The sequence below is a fragment of the Vulpes lagopus genome, chromosome 18 (assembly GCF_018345385.1).
Source record: "Vulpes lagopus strain Blue_001 chromosome 18, ASM1834538v1, whole genome shotgun sequence".
In the NCBI taxonomy this organism is placed as follows: domain Eukaryota; kingdom Metazoa; phylum Chordata; class Mammalia; order Carnivora; family Canidae; genus Vulpes; species Vulpes lagopus.
The window spans coordinates 15,732,415-15,755,911 of record NC_054841.1 but is presented as its reverse complement, the minus strand read 5'-3'; the positions used below and the strand labels follow the sequence as shown (position 1 = coordinate 15,755,911).

General features: G+C 42.8%; 2 protein-coding genes across 4 annotated transcripts in view; one reads left to right on the top strand and one right to left on the bottom strand.

Annotated features, from left to right (window-relative positions):
* Positions 1 to 23,497, top strand: part of PKIG (cAMP-dependent protein kinase inhibitor gamma) — a 101,449-nt gene that overhangs the window by 54,999 nt on the left and 22,953 nt on the right. Inside the window, exons 1-3 of one of the 3 annotated variants that reach the window (XM_041732501.1) lie at positions 12,052 to 12,222; positions 17,076 to 17,139; positions 22,155 to 22,224. The gene's annotated coding sequence lies outside the window, so the exon portion shown is untranslated. Of the gene's footprint in view, positions 1 to 12,051; positions 12,223 to 17,075; positions 17,140 to 22,154; positions 22,225 to 23,497 lie in introns of those variants that run through there. The other 2 variants (XM_041732499.1, XM_041732500.1) reach the window with 2 other exon arrangements.
* LOC121477831 (translation initiation factor IF-2-like) overlaps positions 1 to 23,497 on the bottom strand; it is an 81,686-nt gene that overhangs the window by 56,213 nt on the left and 1,976 nt on the right. The window lies entirely within an intron of this gene.

Here is a 23,497-nt window from a genome sequence, read left to right as displayed (position 1 = left end):
CTCAGTCCCAGGACCCAGGGATCAATGACCTGAGCCAAAGGCAGATGCTCAACCACTGAGCCACCCAATTGCCACCCCCCCACCTGCCACCGCCATCCCCCCCCCCTTTTTAAGACTTCATAGTTTCTTAGATGACTTCCTATTGTACATTATATTCTTTCTCTGGAATTCCTCTTTTTTTTTTTTAAGATTTTATTTATTTATTCATGAGAGACACAGAGAGAGAGGCAGAGACACAGGCAGAGGGACAAGCAGGCACCTTGCAGGGAGCCCAATGTGGGACTCAGTCCCAGGACCCCAGGATCAAGACCTGAGCCAAAGCCAGATGCTTAACTATGGAGTCACCCAGGTGCCTCTCTTTCTCTAGAATTCCTATTTCAGTCTGTTGTTGAGCTTCCTGGATTATTGTTCTATATCAAAACTCCTTTTTATCCTGTAAATATTTTTTCCCTGTACTGTGTTTTGAAAGATTTTATTTTCCAGTTTTTCTACTGAACTGTTAATTTCAGTATTTATATTATTAATTTCCAAGAGCCTGGTTTTGTCAGCTTGTTTTGTGGACGTGGTATCTTCAGAATCTCTCTGATGACATAGAATTTTTTTAAAAGATTTTTATTTATTTATTTATTTATTTATTTATTTATTTATTTATTTATTTATTTATTTATGAGAGAGAGAGAGAGGCAGAGACACAGGCAGACAGAGAAGCACCATGCAGGGAGCCCGACATGGGACTGGATTCCGGGTCTCCAGGATCACACCCAGAGCTGAAGGCGGCGCTAAACCACTGAGCCACCCAGGCTGCCCGAATTTTTTTTTAAGGGTTTTCACTTGTCAGAATTTTCTTTCCCATAAGGGTCCATTTTCTCTGTATTTTAGTTTCTTTTCTTTCTTTCTTTCTTTCTTTTTTTTTTTTTTTTTTAGTTTCTGTCATGCTGTTGGTTTTCCTCAAATGCCCTGTGATACTTTTTCTTCCCCTCACTTGTAAACAGTAATAAAAACCTCCTTTTAGGAGATAGGCCCTTATTTCCTCTGGAATTGGTTGTCTCTTTGCCATCTAGGCCTCAGCCTTATGTGGAAAGCTGCTAGAAGCTCCATGTACCACACTGAACAGTACACTTTGATTTGGGACATCTGACTAGCAGTTAGACTGGGGGTCCTTCAAAGGATAAGAATGCCCAGTCTCATACTAGAAGGGAAGTATCCTGTGAACCTACCCATTTTTTAGGTACATACTTTCTGGGATCAAGCTTCTCTTCTCCTGCCATCCCTCCACTGGGCTTAGTGGCTGCATCAGCAGCTGTCCTAGGGGGCTAGGAGGTGGCCCCTCAGAACCGCAAACCCTGCAGAGAAAGCAGCCAAGTGTCCTCTAAAACCAGAAAAAAAAGTCAAATATTTCTTTTTCATCTTTTATGGTATTGACTTCTCTCTACCCCCAAATGACTTAAGTGTCTGATTTTATTTTATTTTATTTTATTTTTTTTTTAAATTTTTTTTTTTTTATTTATGATAGTCACACACAGAGAGAGAGAGAGAGAGGCAGAGACACAGGCAGAGGGAGAAGCAGGCTCCATGCACCGGGAGCCCGACGTGGGACTCGATCCCGGGTCTCCAGGATCGCGCCCTGGGCCAAAGGCAGGCGCCAAACCGCTGTGCCACCCAGGGATCCCAAGTGTCTGATTTTAAAACGTTGTTGTTGTTTTTCTAAGTAGGCTCCACGTATAATGCAGGACTTGAAGTAACCACCCTGGGATCAAGACGTGAGCTGAAATCAAGTCAGTTAACCAGCTGAACCACCCAAGCACCCCAAAACATTGTTTTCAGTGTAGATACGGTTCTTTTTTGGGTCCATATGCCAGCAGGTTAACTGGTTACTTCTGGGTGGTAAGATTATGGAGGATTTTCCTCCCTTCTTTCCTTTTTTATTTCCTTTTTCTTTTTTTTTTTTAACAATAAGCAATTATAATTGGAAAGAAAACAAAATCTATATTTACAACTGTAAGTCTCAATCAGTATACTTCTCACTTAGTCTAGAAAAAAATGGGGATCTTCTAGCTGTGTGACAGTGAATAAGTGAGTTTGAAATGGCATGACAACTGAAATCTACCTTTGATACAGTGAAAAGCTAAGTGCATTTTGCAGCAGTTGTTTGGACTAGAAGGTCAGCTGTGGTGCCCAAAATTTATCATGTACTCCTTTCAACAGATACCAGTCAGTTGCCAGCTGAACAAGTTACATGACTGATCTATGTCTAGAATTTCCTCATTGGTCAGGTGGAGATAGTAATGCCTACCTCATAGGACCGTCATGGGGGTTAAATGAGAATTTATGTAGAGTAATTAGAATATTATCTGGCATATGGTAAACGTCTGTTAGAAGTTTTCATTATTTATAGATTTCCTTATTTTAATCAGTGTCTCATATGTACAAAATGCTCATAAATTAAACACAGCTTTTCCATAAGAAGCTCAAATTCTAGCAGCTGAATGAAGTCTGCTCAGAAATAAATATGTCTCATAGAGGAAAAAAGGTTAAGTTTCTTGAGAGAGGAACAGATAAAGTACTAAGGAAATTTAGAGAGAGAGAGAGACCCCTTCCAGGCTAAGGGTGAGGGGTCAGAATTAAGGGCAGCTTTGTGGCAAAAGGGGTTCTCTGAGCCCTTCAGACCGGCTGTGTGCTCAGAAGCAGCTGGAGTTTCCTTTATCCTCAGGTGGAGCTGATACTGCTGGCTGTGAAGAACTCCAGCTTTCCTGGAGGGCAACTCTTTCAAGAGCAGTAGAGGAAGGGACTCAGAATACAGGCCTGGCCCCAGGCAGCCTGCTAGGAGCCCAGGCTCTGTCACTCACTCCCATGAGCCTTGTGCAGGTTGGTCAGCCTCAGCAGCACTGGTCTCCGTAGCTTTAAGAGGAGGGCATAGGGGGATCCCTGGGTGGCGCAGCGGTTTGGCGCCTGCCTTTGGCCCAGGGCGCGATCCTGGAGACCCGGGATCGAATCCCACGTCAGGCTCCCGGTGCATGGAGCCTGCTTCTCCCTCTGCCTGTGTCTCTGCCTCTCTCTCTCTCTCTGTGACTATCATAAATAAATAAAAAATTAAAAAAAAAAAAAAAAAAAGAGGAGGGCATAGTAAACCTCCTGCTCCTGATAGTTGTAAGGGTCATAGAAGGTGGTGTTTATAGAGTACTCAGCACAGAGCGTGACCCCAGTCCACAGAGTGTATCTGCCATTGTCAGAAGGCAGAATGACGTGCTGGTGTTGTCTGTTCTCTCCATGGATTCTGACATAGATGTACGTTATTCAGTCAGCAATGCAAGTGTTACAAAATATATGTGGTCAAAGAAAACAACATCTTTGTTTTTATTTTAATTTTTTATTTTATTTTTAAGATTTTATTTATTTAGTTATTCATTTATTTTTTAAGATTTTATTTATTTTTTCGTGAGAGACACAGAGAGGCAGAGACAGAGGGAGAAGCAGGCTCCATTCAAGGAGCCCGATGTGGGGACTGGATTCTAGGACCCCCGGGATCACGACCTGAGCCAAAGGCAGATGCTCAACCACTGAACCACCCAGGTGCCCCAATATATTTGTTTTTATGAATGGGCTCCCTACCTATTATTTTTGTTCAAATAACAAAACATGATTTCAAAGCATTGAGAGTGATTTTGGCAAACTGACCTGTCCAGGGCCCAGCTCATTTCCTGATGCCCACTTGAGCCTTTGGAGTAAAGGCTCGGCCAGACAATGGCCCCAGCCTCCACCTCCAGGCCTTCCAAGCTGAGTGTTGCTGCTGAGAACACGCCTGACAGTTCTCGGTGTCCTTATTCATTCTGACCTTCTAGAGAAATAATGGGTCCTTCTTCTGGTTTCCTAACATTCTTGACCTTACTCATTTACTGTTACATCAGTCTCAGGGTAGAGGATGGTGACACTGAGTCAGAATTAGAAAATAATGTCTTTACTTTAGGATGTCGTAGCTTATTTTTTTTGCAAGTTTTTTTTTTCCAAATATTTTTGAACCTGTATTATGTGCCAGGCACTTAATCCACACAAGAGCCTTGTAGGGTAAGTGCTGTTACTGTTTGCACTTTACACAGAAGTTGATTTGCCCAAGACCATCCACTGCTAGAAGGTCCAGAGACGGGAAGGAAACCCAGGTCTCTCTGAGCTGCTAACTGCTGTTCTCTATGACTTAACAGGCTGGAGTTCTTTTCATTCCACCACAGCCCCACACCAACTTGTGGGAAAGCCTTCAGATTGGCAAACTCCCTCCTAACATATAGTCTGTTTGCTTGGTCCTCCATTACAGCATCAAAGATTTTGAGAATTAAAATTTTTGTTGGGGATCCCACCGCTCAGCGGTTTAGCTCCTGCCTTCAACCCAGGATGTGATCTTGGAGTCCCGGGATCAAGTCCCACGTCGGGCTCCCTGCATGGAGCCTGCTTCTCCCTCTGCCTGTGTCTCTGCTTCTCTCTATATATTATCTCTCATGAATAAATAAATAAAATCTTTAAAAAAATAAATAAATAAAATAAAATTTTTGTTAAGTCACAAACTCCCACAGCCTTACCCCCATCTATAAATAGCTTCTTCTTTCCCAAGAGTTCCAATCCCAACTTCCCATCCAAGTAGGTTTAAGACAAATCAGATCTGCCCTTTGGAGGGAGGGGTGACTAATGCCCAGACTTCCTTCAAGTCATATGGTGTTTTGGGTAGCAATGCAAGCAAGTACCCCCTCTTACCTACTGGCCTCTAGTGTTTCCTTTAGGCAATAGATTGACTGCCTCAGTTCTCCACTGACCTGGCTGAACCCACCCCTTCCCCATTTGTTTGAATAAGTTTAGCTCATTTTTCTAAGTAGAAATGATCCCAATTAGAAATAAGGGCCATGCTCAGAGAAGTAACCATTTTGAGAAGTATCATTGGCATGTGTGTGGCACGTGTGCTGGCCTAAGTAGGAGTTAAAGACTCAGTTTCTAGGTCTGGGCCTTTAATCTTGAGCTTTGTTACCTTGGGCATATTACTTTACTTCTCTGTGTTTCATTTTCCTATCCAGGAAAAGCAGATTAAATAATTCAGCTCCTGGGTACTAATTCTCCTAAAACAAAAATCAGATGAGATTATATATGAAAACAAAGCTACCATCTATCAACACTTAGTATGTGCAGATACGTTCAGTTCCCTTGCATGTTTTCTTCAATTCTTACAGTCCTAAAAGGGAGCTCCTATTACCCTATTTTATAGTTTAAAAAAAATTCAGAGAAGTTAAGTCAAACAGGACTCAGATCCATATCTCTGGTTCCCAAATTGATGCCTATAAGCAATATACATGTAACACTGCTTCCCTCTGTATAAGAAGTACAGAGGTTTCTGTTTGTCTTCCCCTGGAAGCCTGTACAAATGCAAGAGATTATTATGGTCTCTTCTAATCATTGCCGTTCCATGTTAATCCCTAAGGACAGTTCTCATGCTCCTTTATCTTATCTGGTAGTTTATGCTGCCTCTTTCCATGTCTCCCAGGGCTTGTGCAGTGAATTCTCTGGGGTTTTCTCCCAGAGAAACAGTTCAGCTCCACCGCAAAGGGGGTCGAGGAGCCAGGCCAAACCTGGCATCATGGGCATTGGCCTCTGACCTGTCACAGGTTCTTCCCTCCCTCAAGCGTGTAGTCAGCCAGCTTGTAGTAAAATTTTTTATGTTGCATTTGTTGGTAAGCTCCTTAGTCACTGAATTTCAGAAGTGGGAGACCCCAAAACCATCATTTTATAGATGGGGAAACTGAGGTCCAGGGAGAGAGGTGACTTGCTTGAGGTCATTCATTCAGTTAGGAGTGCAATTGAGACCAGAACCCGAGTTCTCCAGGCAATAAACCAGCGCTCCTTCTGAGCCTTGCACTTGGATATGTGTCATCTCCCCTATGTGAGGGACAAACCTAACACTGTGCCCAGCATGCACCTAGGAAACTTGGTGGAGAAATTGAACAACTTGGAAAATTGAGCAGAAGGAAATGAGGGTGAGGTGGAGTGGGGATGCAGATCTCCACCCTAATGAGGGTATTACACACCAAAGAAGTGAATTAAAACCCAGCAAAGCAAACTAGATCGCCCTCCGTCAGCAGTGACTACAAGGCAAAGGGACTTAGGCCAGGAGCCCTGGCCCAGTGAGTGGATAGGAAGCCTTTTGTCACTAAGGCTGCGCTGTTGAAAATTGAAGGAAGGATGTTAGGCAAATGTGACGGCCTGGGATGCAGTTACAGCCCCCTGGCTCATTGTCCAGAGGAAATGGATCTCCCCCGTTGACAGAGAGGTGGAAACTGAGCAAGGGAGTTGAGTGGTTGACATCATCAGGCTGAGCATTGGGTTACAACAAATGGGGACTTACTTGGCTGGAGACGTGGGAAACACCCACTAAAACCTCGAAGTGCATTTCATTTAGAGACGCGGAGAGACAGAGTGAGAGAGGGAAGAAAGAATCCAGACTGCACTGCCCTGCCGGCTTGGTCTGCTAATCTCTAACCCTTAAAAGGGGAGGCATTTTGAATCCTGGTTTCTTAAATTCTCCCTTCGCTTGTGACTGAGGAGCCCTGGACTTTGGAGAAACTCTTTGGTCTTGTAAGTAGAACTTTATTCTCCACTGCCACCTCCACCCCCAGGGAGAGCAGGGCTTGGAGGCAGAGCTCTCTGGAGAACTTGGCTTGCTTTACAGCCTGTTGGTCACAAAGTGTCTATTTTTATATTGTGATATATTATTGCTCTGAAAATTATGGCTTTGTCTGAAATTGCCTGGGGCAAGAGTCTGAACTCAAGTTTCACAGATGGGCTCCATTCAATCGCTGTTTGACTTTTTTTACCCAGAGAACGATGACAGATTGGCTAAAGCTTTAAAAGCAGCTCCTTGCATCAAGATAGGTGAAGAATTAAGTCCTTCCTTAGACACTGGGATTTGTAAAACTTTTAGTTTTTTCTCTGATTATGAAGGTGCTACAAACAATTTTAAACGCTGTAGAGAAAAATGTCTCTGGAAGTGACAATTCCCTGAAATCTTCCCCTCCCAAATACAAGATTGGTATTCTAAATGTAAGATACAGGAGTGTTCGGGTTTCTGAAGTTAACTTATCACATGAGCCCCACTGCCACAGCAGCTGTGCGGACTCCCAAGATGGAAAGAAGTGTTGGAAGGCTTTAACTTTGGCTTTGTGGTCTTTTTATTCCTTCCTTTTTAAAATTTGCCATTGATGTCTAGAAAGTAAACAGAACAAACGTGAGTAAGCACTTCAGCATTTTATTTTTTGGGGTCTGTGTTCAGGATTTTCAACCAGGTGAGCCATTCTATGCAGAGGCCTTGTTGCTCCAGGCCCCTCACCGGTGGGCGCCGGAGCTGACCACCTGAGCTGACAGTTCTCTGGTGGTTGGAGGTACATGTCCTGCAGCTGCTGCGAGCGACCCACCTCCCCTGCTAGCTGGTAGAGATAGTTGGGAAATCACGGTTAAAGAAGAAAGCCTTCAGCTTTAAGAACCAAGGGGCCACCCACACAGGCTTTGTGGCCCTGAGCAAGTGTTCTACACTACCTGGGCCCTGGTTTCCTCTTTTCTACCTAAATGAGGGGACAAAACTAGATGATAGCTATATTTTGGAATTCAGCTTGAAATGAACCATCCTTATCTCTTGCTTTGAGGAGAATCTTTAGGGCTTGAGGAGCAAACTGCCCTTTATTTTCAGTATGCCAGAGTGGGTAAAAACTAGCACCTATAAGGACAATTAAAAGAGGCCATAAAATAGGTAACAGTAAGTTACTTTCTGAGTTTTTATAGTTTTGTAAGTTTGTTGTTCCTGAAGAAAGAAAATCTCAGTGTGATGTGTGTGCATGTTTGCACTCTCACACAATAGGGAGGGAGGAGAAATAACACTATTGAGTGTCTCTTAGGTGCTCAGCCTTTTGCATAACCTGAGGTGGTTAGTGTCTCATTCCCTGACTCCACTGATTGAGGATTAACCTCCAGGGTATGTTCTCAGATTATCCTGAAGGTGTGTTCACCTGAACCGTGCTTACATAGTTAGGGCAGGACTTCCTTCCATTCACCCCATTCATCCTCTCTCCTAACCACAGGTTCCCTCTCCTGAGTCTGTCTCTTCCATTACCATAATCCTGTTACCTGGTAGAAAGCCTGGCTCACAGGTCCAGAGGAGGCCTAACATATTCCATTTTATGGAGAGCCCGCCATCCTAGTCCCTAGCCTGGCTAAAAAGAGGGAGAAAAGGAAGGAAAATCTCTCTGCTGCTCTTCCACCGAGACATGGCCTCTGCTGCTTCAGGACAGCATGGCTGGAGCCAAAGGGCAAAGAAAAGCCAATGATGTTGTCAAATCTTGGATTTTTGAGTTGCCAGGGTTCTAGATGTTGGCAGTTTAAGGGACTTTTATCTTTACGGCTATTAGAGGCTCCAGCCCTTAGGAAGATGCAGTATTTAAAAACTGCTTGAATTGGGGTGCCTAAGTGACTCAGTCGGTTAAGTGTCTGCTTTCAGTCCAGGTCATGATCCTAGAGTCCAGAGATCAGGCCCAACGTTGGGCTCCCTGCTCAGCCAGGAGTTTGCTTCTCTCTCTGTCCCTTACCCCCTCATGCTCTCTCTCTCCCTCTTTCATAAATAAATAAAATCTTTTAAAAATAAAATAATTTTTAAAAAACTGCTTGAATTAAGATCATGGTTACTAGGAGGGTTCTCAAAGCCCCTTTGCATATCTGAGAGTTTTGGTCTTCACCAGCATCTCAACCCTTTGAAAGTGGACCATTGTTGCCATGTGCCATCTGCCTATGGTCATGGGCAGTGGGCTTCTGCCTCCGCCTCCGCCTCCGTCTCTGTCTCTCTCTCTGTCTCTGCCTCAGCCCCAGCCCAGCTACTCAAGATCTCTACACTTTGGCTAATTAAAAAAATGATCCCAGGGGTACCTGGTTGGCTCAGTTGGTTAAATATCCGACCCTTGATTTCAACTCAGGTCTTATTTTTTTATTTTGTTTTTATTTATTTTTAATTTTTTTTGGAGATTTTATTTATTCATGAGAGACACAGAGAGGGCAGAGACACAGGCAGAGGGAGAAGCAGGCTCCCTGAGGGGAGCCCAGTGCAGGACTTGATCCAGGATCCGAGTTCATGGACCTGAGCCAAAGGCAGATGCTCAACCACTGAACCACCCAGGTGCCCCAATATATTTGTTTTTATGAATGGGCTCCCTACCTATTATTTTTGTTCAAATAACAAAACATGATTTCAAAGCATTGAGAGTGATTTTGGCAAACTGACCTGTCCAGGGCCCAGCTCATTTCCTGATGCCCACTTGAGCCTTTGGAGTAAAGGCTCGGCCAGACAATGGCCCCAGCCTCCACCTCCAGGCCTTCCAAGCTGAGTGTTGCTGCTGAGAACACGCCTGACAGTTCTCGGTGTCCTTATTCATTCTGACCTTCTAGAGAAATAATGGGTCCTTCTTCTGGTTTCCTAACATTCTTGACCTTACTCATTTACTGTTACATCAGTCTCAGGGTAGAGGATGGTGACACTGAGTCAGAATTAGAAAATAATGTCTTTACTTTAGGATGTCGTAGCTTATTTTTTTTGCAAGTTTTTTTTTTCCAAATATTTTTGAACCTGTATTATGTGCCAGGCACTTAATCCACACAAGAGCCTTGTAGGGTAAGTGCTGTTACTGTTTGCACTTTACACAGAAGTTGATTTGCCCAAGACCATCCACTGCTAGAAGGTCCAGAGACGGGAAGGAAACCCAGGTCTCTCTGAGCTGCTAACTGCTGTTCTCTATGACTTAACAGGCTGGAGTTCTTTTCATTCCACCACAGCCCCACACCAACTTGTGGGAAAGCCTTCAGATTGGCAAACTCCCTCCTAACATATAGTCTGTTTGCTTGGTCCTCCATTACAGCATCAAAGATTTTGAGAATTAAAATTTTTGTTGGGGATCCCACCGCTCAGCGGTTTAGCTCCTGCCTTCAACCCAGGATGTGATCTTGGAGTCCCGGGATCAAGTCCCACGTCGGGCTCCCTGCATGGAGCCTGCTTCTCCCTCTGCCTGTGTCTCTGCTTCTCTCTATATATTATCTCTCATGAATAAATAAATAAAATCTTTAAAAAAATAAATAAATAAAATAAAATTTTTGTTAAGTCACAAACTCCCACAGCCTTACCCCCATCTATAAATAGCTTCTTCTTTCCCAAGAGTTCCAATCCCAACTTCCCATCCAAGTAGGTTTAAGACAAATCAGATCTGCCCTTTGGAGGGAGGGGTGACTAATGCCCAGACTTCCTTCAAGTCATATGGTGTTTTGGGTAGCAATGCAAGCAAGTACCCCCTCTTACCTACTGGCCTCTAGTGTTTCCTTTAGGCAATAGATTGACTGCCTCAGTTCTCCACTGACCTGGCTGAACCCACCCCTTCCCCATTTGTTTGAATAAGTTTAGCTCATTTTTCTAAGTAGAAATGATCCCAATTAGAAATAAGGGCCATGCTCAGAGAAGTAACCATTTTGAGAAGTATCATTGGCATGTGTGTGGCACGTGTGCTGGCCTAAGTAGGAGTTAAAGACTCAGTTTCTAGGTCTGGGCCTTTAATCTTGAGCTTTGTTACCTTGGGCATATTACTTACTTCTCTGTGTTTCATTTTCCTATCCAGGAAAAGCAGATTAAATAATTCAGCCCCTGGGTACTAATTCTCCTAAAACAAAAATCAGATGAGATTATATATGAAAACAAAGCTACCATCTATCAACACTTAGTATGTGCAGATACGTTCAGTTCCCTTGCATGTTTTCTTCAATTCTTACAGTCCTAAAAGGGAGCTCCTATTACCCTATTTTATAGTTTAAAAAAAATTCAGAGAAGTTAAGTCAAACAGGACTCAGATCCATATCTCTGGTTCCCAAATTGATGCCTATAAGCAATATACATGTAACACTGCTTCCCTCTGTATAAGAAGTACAGAGGTTTCTGTTTGTCTTCCCCTGGAAGCCTGTACAAATGCAAGAGATTATTATGGTCTCTTCTAATCATTGCCGTTCCATGTTAATCCCTAAGGACAGTTCTCATGCTCCTTTATCTTATCTGGTAGTTTATGCTGCCTCTTTCCATGTCTCCCAGGGCTTGTGCAGTGAATTCTCTGGGGTTTTCTCCCAGAGAAACAGTTCAGCTCCACCGCAAAGGGGGTCGAGGAGCCAGGCCAAACCTGGCATCATGGGCATTGGCCTCTGACCTGTCACAGGTTCTTCCCTCCCTCAAGCGTGTAGTCAGCCAGCTTGTAGTAAAATTTTTTATGTTGCATTTGTTGGTAAGCTCCTTAGTCACTGAATTTCAGAAGTGGGAGACCCCAAAACCATCATTTTATAGATGGGGAAACTGAGGTCCAGGGAGAGAGGTGACTTGCTTGAGGTCATTCATTCAGTTAGGAGTGCAATTGAGACCAGAACCCGAGTTCTCCAGGCAATAAACCAGCGCTCCTTCTGAGCCTTGCACTTGGATATGTGTCATCTCCCCTATGTGAGGGACAAACCTAACACTGTGCCCAGCATGCACCTAGGAAACTTGGTGGAGAAATTGAACAACTTGGAAAATTGAGCAGAAGGAAATGAGGGTGAGGTGGAGTGGGGATGCAGATCTCCACCCTAATGAGGGTATTACACACCAAAGAAGTGAATTAAAACCCAGCAAAGCAAACTAGATCGCCCTCCGTCAGCAGTGACTACAAGGCAAAGGGACTTAGGCCAGGAGCCCTGGCCCAGTGAGTGGATAGGAAGCCTTTTGTCACTAAGGCTGCGCTGTTGAAAATTGAAGGAAGGATGTTAGGCAAATGTGACGGCCTGGGATGCAGTTACAGCCCCCTGGCTCATTGTCCAGAGGAAATGGATCTCCCCCGTTGACAGAGAGGTGGAAACTGAGCAAGGGAGTTGAGTGGTTGACATCATCAGGCTGAGCATTGGGTTACAACAAATGGGGACTTACTTGGCTGGAGACGTGGGAAACACCCACTAAAACCTCGAAGTGCATTTCATTTAGAGACGCGGAGAGACAGAGTGAGAGAGGGAAGAAAGAATCCAGACTGCACTGCCCTGCCGGCTTGGTCTGCTAATCTCTAACCCTTAAAAGGGGAGGCATTTTGAATCCTGGTTTCTTAAATTCTCCCTTCGCTTGTGACTGAGGAGCCCTGGACTTTGGAGAAACTCTTTGGTCTTGTAAGTAGAACTTTATTCTCCACTGCCACCTCCACCCCCAGGGAGAGCAGGGCTTGGAGGCAGAGCTCTCTGGAGAACTTGGCTTGCTTTACAGCCTGTTGGTCACAAAGTGTCTATTTTTATATTGTGATATATTATTGCTCTGAAAATTATGGCTTTGTCTGAAATTGCCTGGGGCAAGAGTCTGAACTCAAGTTTCACAGATGGGCTCCATTCAATCGCTGTTTGACTTTTTTTACCCAGAGAACGATGACAGATTGGCTAAAGCTTTAAAAGCAGCTCCTTGCATCAAGATAGGTGAAGAATTAAGTCCTTCCTTAGACACTGGGATTTGTAAAACTTTTAGTTTTTTCTCTGATTATGAAGGTGCTACAAACAATTTTAAACGCTGTAGAGAAAAATGTCTCTGGAAGTGACAATTCCCTGAAATCTTCCCCTCCCAAATACAAGATTGGTATTCTAAATGTAAGATACAGGAGTGTTCGGGTTTCTGAAGTTAACTTATCACATGAGCCCCACTGCCACAGCAGCTGTGCGGACTCCCAAGATGGAAAGAAGTGTTGGAAGGCTTTAACTTTGGCTTTGTGGTCTTTTTATTCCTTCCTTTTTAAAATTTGCCATTGATGTCTAGAAAGTAAACAGAACAAACGTGAGTAAGCACTTCAGCATTTTATTTTTTGGGGTCTGTGTTCAGGATTTTCAACCAGGTGAGCCATTCTATGCAGAGGCCTTGTTGCTCCAGGCCCCTCACCGGTGGGCGCCGGAGCTGACCACCTGAGCTGACAGTTCTCTGGTGGTTGGAGGTACATGTCCTGCAGCTGCTGCGAGCGACCCACCTCCCCTGCTAGCTGGTAGAGATAGTTGGGAAATCACGGTTAAAGAAGAAAGCCTTCAGCTTTAAGAACCAAGGGGCCACCCACACAGGCTTTGTGGCCCTGAGCAAGTGTTCTACACTACCTGGGCCCTGGTTTCCTCTTTTCTACCTAAATGAGGGGACAAAACTAGATGATAGCTATATTTTGGAATTCAGCTTGAAATGAACCATCCTTATCTCTTGCTTTGAGGAGAATCTTTAGGGCTTGAGGAGCAAACTGCCCTTTATTTTCAGTATGCCAGAGTGGGTAAAAACTAGCACCTATAAGGACAATTAAAAGAGGCCATAAAATAGGTAACAGTAAGTTACTTTCTGAGTTTTTATAGTTTTGTAAGTTTGTTGTTCCTGAAGAAAGAAAATCTCAGTGTGATGTGTGTGCATGTTTGCACTCTCACACAATAGGGAGGGAGGAGAAATAACACTATTGAGTGTCTCTTAGGTGCTCAGCCTTTTGCATAACCTGAGGTGGTTAGTGTCTCATTCCCTGACTCCACTGATTGAGGATTAACCTCCAGGGTATGTTCTCAGATTATCCTGAAGGTGTGTTCACCTGAACCGTGCTTACATAGTTAGGGCAGGACTTCCTTCCATTCACCCCATTCATCCTCTCTCCTAACCACAGGTTCCCTCTCCTGAGTCTGTCTCTTCCATTACCATAATCCTGTTACCTGGTAGAAAGCCTGGCTCACAGGTCCAGAGGAGGCCTAACATATTCCATTTTATGGAGAGCCCGCCATCCTAGTCCCTAGCCTGGCTAAAAAGAGGGAGAAAAGGAAGGAAAATCTCTCTGCTGCTCTTCCACCGAGACATGGCCTCTGCTGCTTCAGGACAGCATGGCTGGAGCCAAAGGGCAAAGAAAAGCCAATGATGTTGTCAAATCTTGGATTTTTGAGTTGCCAGGGTTCTAGATGTTGGCAGTTTAAGGGACTTTTATCTTTACGGCTATTAGAGGCTCCAGCCCTTAGGAAGATGCAGTATTTAAAAACTGCTTGAATTGGGGTGCCTAAGTGACTCAGTCGGTTAAGTGTCTGCTTTCAGTCCAGGTCATGATCCTAGAGTCCAGAGATCAGGCCCAACGTTGGGCTCCCTGCTCAGCCAGGAGTTTGCTTCTCTCTCTGTCCCTTACCCCCTCATGCTCTCTCTCTCCCTCTTTCATAAATAAATAAAATCTTTTAAAAATAAAATAATTTTTAAAAAACTGCTTGAATTAAGATCATGGTTACTAGGAGGGTTCTCAAAGCCCCTTTGCATATCTGAGAGTTTTGGTCTTCACCAGCATCTCAACCCTTTGAAAGTGGACCATTGTTGCCATGGAATCACCCATGGTCATGGGCAGTGGGCTTCTGCCTCCGCCTCCGCCTCCGTCTCTGTCTCTCTCTCTGTCTCTGCCTCAGCCCCAGCCCAGCTACTCAAGATCTCTACACTTTGGCTAATTAAAAAAATGATCCCAGGGGTACCTGGTTGGCTCAGTTGGTTAAATATCCGACCCTTGATTTCAACTCAGGTCTTATTTTTTTATTTTGTTTTTATTTATTTTTAATTTTTTTGGAGATTTTATTTATTCATGAGAGACACAGAGAGGGGCAGAGACACAGGCAGAGGGAGAAGCAGGCTCCCTGAGGGGAGCCCAGTGCAGGACTTGATCCCAGGATCCCGAGTTCATGACCTGAGCCAAAGGCAGATGCTCAACCACTGAGCCACCAGGGTGTCCCTTTATTGCTTTTTTAAAATATTTTATTTTTATCTATTTGAGAGAGAGTGCATGAGCAGGTGGAGGGGCAGAGAGAAAGGGAGAAGCAGACTCCCTGCTGAGCCGGGAGCCCAACATGGGCCTCTCCCCCAGGACCCTAGAATCATGACCTGAGCTGAAGGCAGACTCTTGACTGACTGAACCACCCACGTGCCCCTCGGCTCAGGTCTTGATCTCAGGGTCATGAGTTCAAGCCCTGTGTTGGGTTCCACACTATGCATGGCACCTACTTAAAGAAAGGGTGGTCCCTCTTCCAAAGATGGTGGTGAGGAGTTGATACTCTGGAATGACAGTACCTGCCTTTGATTTTTATTTTTGTATGAATTTGAATGTCTTTAGCAGGTGTGTTCTCCAGTTCATTACTATATTTGCCATTTGCTTGCCGGTCTGTCACCATCTCTAGTCTCTCCCCTGCCCCTTGGCCCCTATGGACATTTACGTTTGCGCCCCTAGGCTGGTGGATGTCTGTAGTCCCTGTCACTCAGGCTATCTAGAGTTCAGTAAGAAGCTGGGGAGAGTAGCAGTAAGAGCTCTGCCCTCACCACCTCCTAGGGGAGACATCTTGAACAGATTACCTTGTAGAGCCTGTTTCTCTAAGTAAGGGGTTGCAGTTATACCTACCTCCACGGGTACCACGAGGATGAAACAAAGCTCATAGCACATTAGTTGACACAAAAATACATGCTTGGATTAGCTATTTTATGGTTTCCAGAAGGAGAATGTTAGCCAGTGTATACAGGCCCTGGTCCCCTTGGTCGTAGCATGGCATTTATATGAGGGACATGAGGTCATCTCTGAACTGATAACTGTCGAAATCCCTTGGAGCTGCTATCCTGGCTCTTTCAGCCAAGCCTTAGCACTGTTTCCTATCACTCAGTCAGGTGCTAAGACCAAAAACAAAAGTGGATCCTCTTCTGCTGGGACCAGAGGATGCTGGCCCGGCCACTTAAGGAAGAAACTGGTGGCAGGTGTTATTTTCTGTGTGACAAGAAGCTGAGTTCACCCAATTAACTCTGCTGAGTGTTTTCACAAGGGGCCAGAAGTGATTCCTAAGTGGAGAGAGATGTGGAAAATCTAAAGTTCTTGGAAACAAGTCATTAATCACAACTCAAGGCTGAGCTCACTACCTCCTGGAAATCTCTCAGAAATGCCTTGTGAAAACTGTGAGCACTACTCCTTCAAAGAGTGGTTCCTTTGGAAGCTGCAAGTCAGCTGCAATGCTGAATGATTCTGAACTGCAGATGAAAATGCATTCACTCTTACTTGAGGAGGCCAGCATTTCCTAACTTTATTTTAAAGAAGTCTCTTTAATCTTCCAAGAAATTATTATTCTTCAACTTGGCTTTTCCAAAATGAATAATGACCTTCAGGACACTATAGAAATAACGTATTGGTAGCTGATGTGTTCTTATCATGTCCCAGGGACCTAGGTCAGTCATTATGTTTAGTATGTTATAAATGTGGCCTCTGCCTTTCAGTAAATTACACTGAAGACAGACTAATACTGAGCACAAGGGTGGAGGAACAGGGCCATGAGGAGACAGCCTGTGGCCTTGTGAAGTTCTTGGTGCATCAGGAAAGACAGGATGGTGAATGTAAATGAACAGTTGCAGTGGTTTGGCTTCTAGTGGGTGGGGGTCCTGGTCTTGAGCTGGTTGTTTATTCCCACACTTCCCCTCCATTTCCTGATTCTCAGAGCTTTGCCAGTGTTTGCATTAGGGAGAAACGAGAGCTGCGCCCTACTAAAGCTTTCACTCCTGGCACCTTCCCATCCAAGGCTTCAGATGAAAGGCGGGAACTCTCCCTCACTCATTGCAGGGGCTCCACCTGGAGGACTCTGAATCTGCAATCCCAGGTTTAGTAAGGAGACATAAGGATGGGTAATTCTTCAGTCTAAGATCACTACTGGATTTTCTGTTGGCTTGTTTTTATAACATTTATTATGGTGGGTTTTTTTTTTTTTCCAGATTACAAAATTAGAACATGTTCATGGAAGGAAAGCTAGACAGTATAGAAAAACACTTAAATCATCACCCAGTGGTTTCACATCTCCAATTTTTAAATAAGGCATGTCTAGGTCAGAGGTGAACTTTGTTGGATCTCTTACACACATTCCACTTGGGTATCAGAAAGTTTCTGCCAGTGTAAGAAACTCCCATTTAGCAGTACATGCTTGTCCTGTCCTCCACTCCTCTATCTTCTCACCCATATACTACCACTGCTTTTCAGGTTTCACTTCTGATTCTCTTCGCCTGTCTCAGAAGTGCTCATGCCTTATGCTGCAGTCCCCCAGGTAGGAGAAATCATTGTCTATAGTTGGTGAGAGGCTGGAGCCTTCCTTTGTACTTTCCTGTGCGTGTACAAGAATCCATCCACTGTGCAGAAGAACCCTTGTGTTTAGGCATTATGCAAGGCGCTATGGGGAATACCAAGATAAATTAGACTTCTAAGTAGCTTGTAGTCTGATAGGGGAAAAAAGACTCAGATAACTCTCACACATGTCATTATGTGCCCCAAGAGAGGGACGGTGCCATGGAAAGCTTGAGAAAGAGGAACAGTTCAATACAGTCTTCATGTTTTCAGATAATACTCATTGAGCCCCTAATTATCTTCTAGGCACTAGGCAAGGTGATAGGTAGACAGTATTTCATAAAACAGGCATGATCCTTCTGCACATGGTCCTTCACGGCCACAGATGAATGGTGGTGTTATAAAGTGAATACACAGGAATGTGGTCAGGGCAGGCTTGCTTGAAGAGGCAGAGGTTAAACTGAGGTGAGGTGTCCATTAGGCCAAGAGCTAAGGCAGGAGGTGGGGAAGTAGGGCATTGTGGGAAGGTATAATCCAGGTAGGGACAGTTACATGTGTGCAAGAGCCCATGGCAGGAAAGCATATGCAATATCAGAGAGAATAAAGGGAAGCCAGTGTGGCCAAAGCATAGAGGAAAAGGAAACTGAGAAAGAGGTGGAGATTAGAGTTCAGAGAATTAGTCAGGGGCTGCCTGATGATGATGATGATGGTGGTGGTGGTGGTGGTAGTGATGCGTCAGTAAGGCCTTTGTGGGTGGTGGTTGCTGTGTGGGGGATGGGTTGAAGGGAAGTCACAGTAGTCATGGGGAGTGAGGATTGGCATTGGGTAGGACCATTGGGAGCCAGGGGTGGGTGGGATGAATGGAAGGAAGAGGTAGATGGATTTGAAACTATTAAAGGTAGAAATTTAGTGGCTTCTAGTCTGTGCCAGACCCAGGGCTAGACCCTGAGGGCATAGAGATGAAAGAGATACATCCTCTGTCCCCTGGGCTTTAGAGGTCTAATGGCATTGAAGGTTGGGTACAATGTGAGTGGGCAGACACAGGAATATGGGATTTCCTTTCTATATTTAGCAGCTCTATTCCAGTATATGAACAAAGTTTCTCTCTGAGATGGCGTAGGATATTACTCCAAGACTATAATTTTTTTCCTAAGGTACAGGAAAAACTGTTAGTCCCAAGAGCCTGCTTTTATTCATCGGCTTGTCTGTAATTCCCCCTTCTCCCTGTGATTTCATACCTCAGCTCCCTACTGGACTTGGATTTGGAGACTCAAATTTGAGTTGCAGCTCTGTTTCCAACTTGCCATGTGACTTAGAAAGATTCTTAACTTCTCTGAGTCATTTTCACCTGTTAGTGGGAATGATACTCATCTGATGCCCAGTCATTGTGAAGGTGAAATAAGAAAGGTACTTTAAAGTGCTCGGTAAACAATAAAGTGTTGTAGAAATGTGAGGTATCATTATTATTTCAAGGCAAAATTTATTGTCAGTGAAATAAAATAACAGTTAAAAACAAAGCACTTCACCAGGGAAGGCCAGAATGTACCTTGCACGTAACTGAAATGCATATTTGGTATAGTCGCTGTTCTTCAGGAGCTTGTTGGGAACACTGTTCCTCATCTCTTCTATTTCATCTGCTGGTATAAACCCTTTCCTCTCCTCCTTCCATCAGAATGGTTTGCAAAGCCATTTCACTTCTTTGGATTCCAGAACCCATTTGATGTAGAAGCCAAAGCATCTGCTTGGAGACCAAGAGAGCCTGTGAGCAGAGATGAGGGATTTACAGGGCTTTGGTTCCCAGCAGCCAGTTCACTCCCAGGAGTGTATTTAATTGGTTTGGGGGAGGAAGGCAGTCAAGGGCACTGAGCCATGGAAAACAGTCAACAGCACAGAACAAGCCGACACACCACCTAAACGGGGCAATTTCAAGCCAAAGGTTTAGGCTTTCTTTTGGGGTTTAATAGGGAAAATACTATTTTTTCTTAGAAAATATTTTGCCCCTTCTTAAATAAAAAGCATAAATGCTTAGGAATTAAAATACCTTTTTTCCCCTCTATGAAGCTTTATTTTTTTTTTTAATTGTTTTCCAGCTATTAAGATGTTCTATTTCGGACAAAAAAGAAAGTGACAGTAAATGAAGTTAACTATCCCATGTAAAGATAATACACGTAGTGTATAACATGCTTATCAGCGTTTTTCTCTGCTCTGATATGCTTGTCATTGTTTTTATTTTCATTAATTTTCCCAAAAATAATACATGTGCTCCTTGTAACTAAAGAATTTGAAGATGTTATAAAGAAAAAGTTATAGTTTCTCCCTTCCCCCTGCTTCCCATTTCCGTCCTTCTGAAATGAGTTTGGTGCATATCCTTTCACACCTTTCTCCCGTCTTCTGTTGAAATGGATGTAGGGTTGGGTAGATGTGTGGTTATTTGTTTTGTCAGAAGTGGGATCATACTTTTATTTTGCACTTTATTTTTCCCACTAAACAATACGTCCTGGGTAGGTATAAATCTAATGCATCCTTTTAAGTAGCTTCAGGGCTTTTAGACCTAGAGGTCCACAATATATTCAGCATTTCTCCTTTGATAGATTTTAAATCTGTTATGTTTTGTTTTCACTAGAAATATTGTTGCGTTAAATATCTTTATATACATATCCTTCTCTGCTGGTGCTTTTATTTTAGTTGAAGTATAGCTGACACATAATGTTACATTAGTTTCAGATGTGTGACATAGTGATTAGACAAGTCATAGGTGATGCTGTGTCACTATAGCCATAGCCGCCATCTGTCACCATACAACACTATTATAATACCATTGACTATACTGGTGCTTTTATCTCTATAGGTTACATTTTCAAAAACAGTATCGTACTTTAATAATAACGTACATGTTGTATATGTATTTGACATTTTAATAGAGTATCATCCAACTTTATAAAGAGTTTAATAAATTACATCCTTCCCAGAAATATGAGTACTTCCATTTCCCTACATCCTTGCCAATATTATTATTTTTTTCATCCTTGCCAATATTAGATATTCCTTCCTTTTTTCCCTCCTACCTTCTGTCCCCGCTCCCCCTTCCCCTCCTCCCTCCATCCCTTCCTCTATCTGTACTGTTTTTTTCTGTGACCAAGCTGATGTCAGAAAATGGTGTCCTGCCTTGTATTTTCTTTACTATTAGTGAGATTGAACATTGTTTCATGTTAGTTGGCCATTTTATTTTCCTCTTCTGTACATTGCCTTTACCTTTTTTTCTTAGGAATTGTTTACTTTTTTCTCAAGTTACAGGAGCTCTTTTTATATTTATGTATTAAGGATTCTATATGTATTGCAAATATTTTTTCTAATCTATTATTTGTTTACGAAACTTTTTCTATTTTTTTCTTCACAGTGTCTGGATTTTTTTGCCTTGTTTAGTAATAATTTCCCCACCTCAGAGTTATATAAATATTTTTCCTAAACGTTCTTCCAATTCTTTTATGGTTTTAATTATTTAATCCTGAACCTTTAATCCCTTTGGAATTATGTTTAACGTAGCAAAGAGGTAGTGGTGAAGCTTTGTTCAAGATATGTCAGCACTATTTCTTAAATAAGCCTTCTTTTCTGTTTTGCATTGAAATTCCATCTTTGTGATAAATAAGTTCCTTTCTTGTATCCATTTCTGAACTTGCTGCTTTAGTCCACAGACCTATTTGTGTATCCCTGCGTTACAACCATATCTTTTTCTTCAGTCTTTATAAAGTAAATTTTTATTATCTCTTAAGACAGATCCTCTGTTTACATTTAAAAAATAATTTCCTTTCTTATTTCTTGGCTAAATTTTGGGGAATTTATTATTCCATATGAACTTTAAAGTAATTTTACTTTAAAACCCCCCAAAAACTTTATATTCTTATTAAAGTTTAATTAAAACTAGTAATTTGGAGATGATTAATGTTTTTGGATAATTAGACCTCTCTACCCAGGAACATGCTAACTGCTTTGAAACTTAAATGTTCTATTTCTATGTTTTGTCATTTGACCTTAAAAGTTTTTAATATGCATCATGGATATATTGTCTCAATTAAACAGTATTTCTGTTTGTCCTGAAGTTTTTGTTCTGATCTCTCTTCCATCCTTGATGCTCTTATTGTCAAATATGTTATCATCAAATTTGTGTTTATGTCCCCACTTAGCTTTATTTCACTCAGTGTTTTAGATTTACCAACACGTTGTACTTACTAACTTTGCTCACTGTTGATTCCAAAAATCTCACTTTCTGTGTTTGGTTTCCCTTCTGTTGGAGAACATTCTTGGAGTCTGAAGGGCAAACTTGCTCAGTCTTTGTCTGAAAATGTCTTTTGCACTCACTCTTGATTTTTTAGAACTCTAGATAGGCAGCATGTATAATGATTGTGAAAGTTATGTGTGCCTCTTACAAAGTTTTTAACCAAAACAAAAATTATTCATGGAAAAAGTAAAAGTCTTTCACTCCTTTTCCCATAGTTCCTGAGTCCCAGAGAGACTGTTTATGGTTTGCTGCTGTGTAGATATAAAAAACTGTGTATGTATACAAATGTTGTAGTTTTCTAAGCATAAACAATCGTGTTCATATTTTTTATTAAATATGATGACATATACAGTTTGTAGTACTTTTTTAACAGAGCATGTACATTTTTCCTTGTCAGTACAACAAAATCTGTCTCATTCGTTGTAATGGCCACCTACTTTCTTGCTGTATTAATACACTGTAACTTAATTCTTCCTCTTAACATTTAACTTGTTTCCTATTTTCTTTGCTGTTACACAGTATATGTTACTGAGCATCCTTTTACTTGTGGGATCATACCTATAGCATAAACTCCTAGATATTTGACCCAAAGGATGTGTACTTTTAACATGTTACTAGATGTTAACTAGTAGTAGCTTAACTTGTCTTCCCAAAAGATTGTTTTAGTTTATAGCCATAGAGTGTGTCTGGCTCTAATTTTTGTTTTTCTTCTGGTCCCTTAGAATTTCCACACTGATTAGTCAACAGTGGAAAATCTGAAGAGATGCAAGTAGGAAAAAGAAACTAAACCAGGTGGGTAGTCACAGTGCTCATACCACTGTACTGTAGTATCCCAAATGTTTGTCTAAATACCTTTATTTCTATTTGAACAAATAGATTCCAAGTGAAATTAGAAAGGAATTTTGGTCCCATGAAGAAAAAAGCAGGATGGCCCTTTACGGAAGTTCTACAATAACACACTGCAGTTTACAGACCATTTTTTAAATAGCATCAGAAAAACAATTTGCTTCTAGTGGCTCCAAAAAGAATGAGTTTCTCTAGCCATCTACTTATGCTGATGGAATCATACACAGGAGTTATTAGCAGATTTGGGCATGATGCCAACTTTCCTGTCCACCAATTGTTGCAAAGCTATTTTCATAAAGTCTAGGGCACATTATGGGAATTTTAATACTGTGATAGAGGAGCAAAAGCAAGAAAAACCCAGCCTGGAGAAACAAGCACAGCCCACTAGTTTGATGCAGAGAGCTGGTGCAGGTCCCTTCTAGTCGGAAGAGAATTGTAGTTCATGAAATACGAATGGCCTGCTTGGAAGTATGGCTACTCTGGGCCTGTGTTCACATTGAAGCATTTCTGGCATCAGTTAATCATTTTTAACAGCCTCTGATCCATTTTTCAGTCCCCTCCCTTCCCCACAACCTGCCCACCATCTTTCAGCTGTGTCTCCCTGCAGTTAGAGCAGAATCTCCAGCCTTTATTTCTCTGTCCAAGACCTAGTAGTCCCAGGAGCTTGGGGGATTTCCACCTCCTTTGAATTCCTTCTCTTGGTCTAGCCTGCCTCTAGCTCCTAAGATTCCTTTTTGTTGGTGGCAGTGAAAGTGTAGTCTATCTGGCAGCTGCCCTAGGGCTGGGGCTCCCCAGCTGTTTATCAGCAAGGCTTTTGTCCTGTTCTTACTGACTGTCCCTGGGAATCCCCTGGATGCAGTTATTTGCAGTGACTAAGATGCAGCAATCAGCTCCCAGGACTGTTTATCTGGCTAAGGCCAGTTCGGGAGGGCATGCCTCTAGAAGGTCTCTGTTGCAGTTGCTGTGGGAGTACTGGGGCTCACAGCCACAGAATCTTGAGGATGCCAGGGTTATAGGAAGTCTGGGGTTGCAGTTTTGTTTTTTGTTTTTAAAGATTTCATTTATTCATGAGAGACATAGAAAGAGGCAGAGACTGGGGACCCCGATGAGGATTTGATCCCAGGACCCTGTGATCTGAGCTGAAGGCAGATGCTCAACCACTGAGCCACCCAAGCTCCCCTAGAGCTACAATTTTCAACCAGGGGTTTATGGTTAGTTT